Below are 6,000 nucleotides of genomic sequence, written 5' to 3' on the forward strand. Positions count from 1 at the left end.
CTGGTCAAAATTACTAGAATGCTTTGACGGCCAACGTGAGGATGAGGAGGCTGGTCATGGTGAAGGGAAGAGCAGAAGAGGAGCAGCAGAAGGCCTTTGTGAAGATCACACTACAGTTCCTTAAGGAGGAATGAAGCAGGAGAACTTAGCTGGCCTCTCTGCGAGAGTAAGAGGCTTTTAATTGATGTAGCCGGGAGGAAAAATAAATAATTAATAAGATAAATAATGACTTGTCTTGAGCATACACATTTACTCTATATAAAAATTTGGTGGAACAAGCCAACCCTGACCCTCATGGCCGCTCTTTACTGGGAATCATTATCCAATGATGATGTTCAATCCGATACAATTGTTTGTTGTTTTTCCACATAGGAACTCTTGCTCACGTGTGTCACCATAACTTAAATCTAACCTAAAAAAAGAAGTTCCAGGTGTGTTTGAGGGGATTCTAAAGACAGAAATCCAGCCCTTCTCAATCAGGATCACACAGAGCTCTAGTCACAGGGGAGGGACAGCAGAGGTCAATGAAGAACATGAATTCGACAGATTGAAACAGCATCCAGGAATCCGACAGACGGAAATGCAATCAGATGTGAAGACATCTTTAAGCCTCACTGGGACACATAACCAATCAAAACAGTGATGACAAAGGAAGTAGCTGCATCGGGAAAACAGTCTTAAAGCAGAAGTTCACTCTGGACTGGGCTGAAGACAAACCAACCAGGGACGTGCAGTTCTCTGTTTCATTCACTTTCAGGGAGCTGAATGTGCTGAAAGATAAAAAGTTCAGTTGGTGGAACTTGTTCATCACTTCTTTACTGAAACAAAGACAGGAAATTGCAAGTTTTGAAGAGTTCCAAGTTCGTTCATCTTTGATGGTCTGATGGTGTCGACTTCCTCTGGACTTCCACAACACTGGGACCCGACCGATGTTACAGAGTCCAACCTCAGTGGATGTGGCTGCTGACAATCTCATTACGGGGAAACTGCTTCCCTCTGCTCGCCTTGGATAACCACACGACCTGCCGCAGCCAATCAGATCCCCCTGATTGTTGACATGGTGACAGAGGTGAGAGGGTTCACTGACCCACAGAAGGACGAGTACTTCAGGACGAGATACAGGATGAGAGCAGGCCAGCAGATCATCTCCCACATAAGACATCACGAAAGTCCCACATCATGTGTCCACATCCCAATCTTCTCGGATCTTGACCAGTCCCTGGAGGGGATGTTCAGGAAACCAGAGGCAGCAGAGCTGCCCGTGAACCCGCCTGAGATGTACATCCACTTCTGGTGGTTCCGTCCAAACTGACGACACGTCAAGTATGAGGAGGAACTGAGACAGTCACATTGGAATAAAAGAACCAGTAGATCGATTGTGACCTCGGGAAACTTGGCTTTGTGAAGCAGCTCCAGAAAGGCAAATCGTGATCTCTAGGACATCAGACCTGCAGAATGTCGGCATTGATATAGAGAAGCCTCATGTACTCGGAGTGTTTCCAACAGACCCTACAAAGAGGAGCCCGAGGGCCTTCTGTACCGAGACAGGTGTTCTGCTCATTCGTCACCCCTGAGCGTCAGGAGTTTCCCTGGCTGCCCTTCATCCATCTGACATTCCATGAACTCTGGGTCAATCTTGGTTGTCAAGAAGAAAAAAACCTTCCAGGTGGTCTACACCTGTTTGGAAGCAAACCGAACCCTTTACCAAGAGTGCTTGTGGACAATGGCCTTACAGAGTCGACAATGGACACCTGGATTTGGTTCCTCCGCTTCCTTGTGGGTTTGACTTACCGTCCAATCAAGTCTCTTAAAGGCCTGGGGGACACAAAGGACGAGCCCAGAGACCATCGAGGGAACATCCAAGTACATCAAGACAAAGATCCTGATCTCCTCCAGAGAGAAGCATCAATCTGTTCACTGTCTAAGTGAACTGAAGGACCGTCGCTAGTGGAGGAGATCCAACAGTACCCTGGGTTCAGACACGTGTGTGCACAGTAAATTGTCTCATAAGTCAGCTGGTCAGCTCTGTCTTCATTTTTTTTGCTTACTCGATCTGGGAAAACGAATTGGACGTGTTTGACCTGAATAAATACTCTGCTTCAGAGGAGGCTTTCTGAGGCTTCTGCCAGTTGGTCAAAGCCTCCACCTAAAGCGTTGTGTAAGTTAAAAATGACTTTAAATTAAATATTAAAATTAAGTATAAAAAAAAATCTAACAGTGTCACCCTTCTGTAATATTTTTGTAGGCTGAGTTGCGTAGTAATGGTCCAGAGGAAAAGCTGTAAAGCTTTGTGCTCCAGTTCTCACTCCCAGTCCTCCATCCTGAAAGAACTGGACCTGAGTAACATGACCTGCAGGGATTCTGGGTGAACTCGCTCTGCGTCGGACTGGAATCCACACTGACACTGGAGTTCTCAGTCCAGGATTTCTCATTCTGTACAAATTATAGATACCATTTAAGACGCAAGAAAAACAGCATAAATGCTAACCCCCGAATCATCATTATATTGACATCACGGGACAACAAGTCTTTTATAAGATAGAATCCCTTCAGAAACATGAACACATTGAATGAGACTCTCTATCTTATTAAGTAAAAAGTGGTGTATTTTTTTGGATTTCAGGTTTTGTATTTATTATTTATTTTAAAAAGGGTAATGATAAGCAGTATACAAGTAATTGTAGTTAAAAAAAAATACTGTGGTGTATTTTGTACTGTCCTTGCATACCTAATCAAACCAGGTGGACGTTCACACTAACATTAGACATTACCAACGGGGACCACCGAATCACATCAAGGACATTTCTTATGTCCCTTGGAATACTTTAATCATGCGTGAAATTTGAAATGTCGGTGTGTGTGTTATGTGGTGTGTGCCACTGGGTGTGTGGTTGCGTGTAGGCCTGCGGGTCTGCTGATTCACCAAGAAAGGCTGCACTTCGTTAGCCTTGCTTTGCGTGATCCACCCAATCCCATCTGACGAGGATCTCGCGGACCTGAAGCTAACATCCCATTCCTGGAGACTCAGGACCCGTTGAAAGCTGCTTGTCTGGATGTAAAAAGAGATAACCTGCAATGATCCACGATCCTGTCCGAGGTTGGAAACTTCTCAGGTCATGACTGAGTGACAAGACAGAAATTGTTCTTTTCATCTAAGGTTAAGTTGATGATCTGACTTGTTTGTGCAGTTAGACCATGCTGCCTGGGGAATCCACAGGACAATGAAACCAGGTCTCTGCGGAAGTGTAGTGTTTTCTTTATAATTTATTTCGTCAACATATGATTGATTTCACTGCGTCACAACCAGTTTATCTGTGTTTTTAAGCCAGTGTTTTCATGCTTTTCACTGTTAAATAATTCAGTTAATTTGTCAATAACTTATTCTCTTTCTCTTTTACCTTCTCCTCCGTTTGCACCCAAACTGTTTCTTCCCTCTATCTTCTTATTTGATGGAATGAAAATATTAATTTACGTCTGTTGTTAGAGAGAGATAAGTTATTTACAAATTATTTAAGTGAAACATGACACACATCGGCTAAACCACAGATCTAAAACCTGTTGTGATCAGTGAAATCATATGTGATCGAAAAAAATTATAAAGAAACACTTACACTTCCGCCGACAGGTTTCATTGTCTGTGATCCACCCTGTCTTAACTCTGCCCAGAAACAGTCCGCATTCAGCCACGTTAGACTTTAATGAAGGACATTTGACCTGTTTCCTTGCCAGCATCATACCACACACTATGGCATGATGTCTTCTAGCCATACTCCGCTTGGATCATTCAGTCATCCTTAGAAGCAGCTTCACCTGCCTGATGTCATACAGGCATGATTGTAGCTCAGGGTCCTTGCTCTCTCAGCATGTCGCGATGGGTTTGAGAGGAGCGCTTTGTGTTAGTTGTGACCTACTTGACGAAAGCCAGGAGGGCTACGGAAGTGCAGGCCTTTCCTCTTGTGATCAGGGCAGCCCGACAGCCTACCTACGAATCCTACACACTCTACGTCTACGACACAGGCACACACACACTACCACAGCGATCCACACGATTGATTCAAAGTATGTCCTACCGGGGACAATAAGAAATGTCCCTTGTTAGATTGGTGGCTCCCCGTGTTGGTAAATGTATATGTTAGTGACGCCACTGTTTGAACTAGGTATGCAGGACACGCAAAAATACACACAGTATTATTTTTAACTACAATTACTTGTTACTGCTTTATCCAATTACCTTTGTAAAAAAATACTCTCAATAATAAACCTGAAATCCAAAACATAAAAACCACTTTTTATTAATAAAGATAGGGAGTTTCATTCCAATTTGTGTCTCAGTGTTTCTGAGTGGGGCCGTTTATTCTTTATCAAACAACTTTGTTGTCCCTGTGATGGCAATATATGCTGATCAGGGGTGTTAATAGGCATTTATTCTAGGGTTTTCTAGGCTTCTTAAATCGTTTAATTTTGCAACAAACTGATAAATCCTGCCTGAGAACCCTCCAGTGTACAGTGTGACTCTCCAGTACAGCGTCAGAGCGAGTTCACCCAGCATCTCCCTTTTTCTTCTTTCCCACCCTGCAGGTCATTGTTACTCAGGTCCAGATCTTTCAGACTGGAGGACTGGGAGCTGAGAACTGAGCACAAAGCTTTACAGCTTTTCTCTGACAGCTTTACAGCAACTCAGCCTAAAAAAGAAGGACACTGTTAGATTTTTTTTCTACTTATATTTTAATTTATTTAATTTATAAAGTCATTTTAACTTCCACCAGCTTTAGGTGGAGGCTTTGGACCATGCAGAAGCCCTTCAGTAAGAGCCTCCCTGAAGCAGGTATTTATTCAGGTCAAACACGTTCAAATCTTTCCAGAACGTCAGTAAGATTGAAGACCAGAGTTGACCACTGACTATGAGAGAATTTACCTGTCACAACACGTTCTTGAACTCAGGTATGTTGGGGATTCCTCCACTAGAGAAGAGTTCCTTCAGTTCATTTAAGTGGGACAGTGAAAATAGATTGATGCTTTCTCTCTGGAGGCAGATCAGTGATCTTTGTCTTGATGTACTGGACTGTTCCCGAGTGGTCTCTGGCTGCTTCTCTCCTTTGTGTCACTCAGCCTGTAAGAGACTCTGATTGGCCGGTAGTTGCCAAGACCCCCAAGGCAAGCGGAGGAACAAAATCCAGGATGTACATTTTTTTCTCGACTCTGCTAAGGCCTTGCTCCACAGCACTCTGGTAAGAAGGTTGCTCCCACACCGTTTAGACCCACACCTGGAATGGTTTCTTCTGACAGCCGATTGACACCAGAGTTCATGAATGTCAGATGGACATGAAGGCAGCCAGAAACCTCCTGAACGCTCCAGGTGGAGAGCAGATACACCCTTTCCTGGTAACAGCCCTCGCTCTATTTGAGGCTGTGTGAACATTACCCTTGCCGTACACTTGAGGCTTCTCTGATATCAATTGCCACATTCTGCATGTCTGATCCTAGAAGATCAAGTTGCCTTTTGGAGCGCTCAAAAGCCGCCGTCTTTCCCAGGTCACAATCATCTTTACTGGATTTTTATTCCAGTGTGGATCTGTCTTCAGTTCCTCCATCGTGATACTTGACGATTTCTTCATTTGGACTGAACCACCAGGAAGGTGGTGTACATCTCAGTCAGTCCACTCACGGTTCACGGCAGCCTTCTCCTGCCTCTGCGTTCCGACCAATCCCCTCCAGGATCTGTTTGACAAGAGACATCCAGCAGAAGATAATTGGATGTGACAACATGATGTGGAGAATTCGTGATTGTCTGACGTTGTGGAGATCATTCTTGCTGGCCCTGCTTCCTCATCATCTATCTCTTCCTGATAGTACTCGTCCTTCTGTGGTCAGTGAACCCTCTCACCTCTCCGTCACCATGCTCAACACAGTCAGATGGGATCTGATTGGCTGCTCGCAGGTTCAAGCGGGTGGTTATCCAAAGGCGAGCAGAGGGAACATTCCCTGTAATGCCAGATTTGT

The 6,000-nt window shown here is 44.4% G+C and overlaps 1 protein-coding gene across 1 annotated transcript in view; it reads left to right on the top strand.

Moving 5' to 3' along the window:
* LOC113744044 (protein NLRC3-like) overlaps positions 1-6,000 on the top strand; it is a 31,974-nt gene that overhangs the window by 17,088 nt on the left and 8,886 nt on the right.

The sequence above is a fragment of the Larimichthys crocea genome, chromosome XIII, assembly GCF_000972845.2.
Source record: "Larimichthys crocea isolate SSNF chromosome XIII, L_crocea_2.0, whole genome shotgun sequence".
Lineage (NCBI taxonomy): Eukaryota > Metazoa > Chordata > Actinopteri > Sciaenidae > Larimichthys > Larimichthys crocea.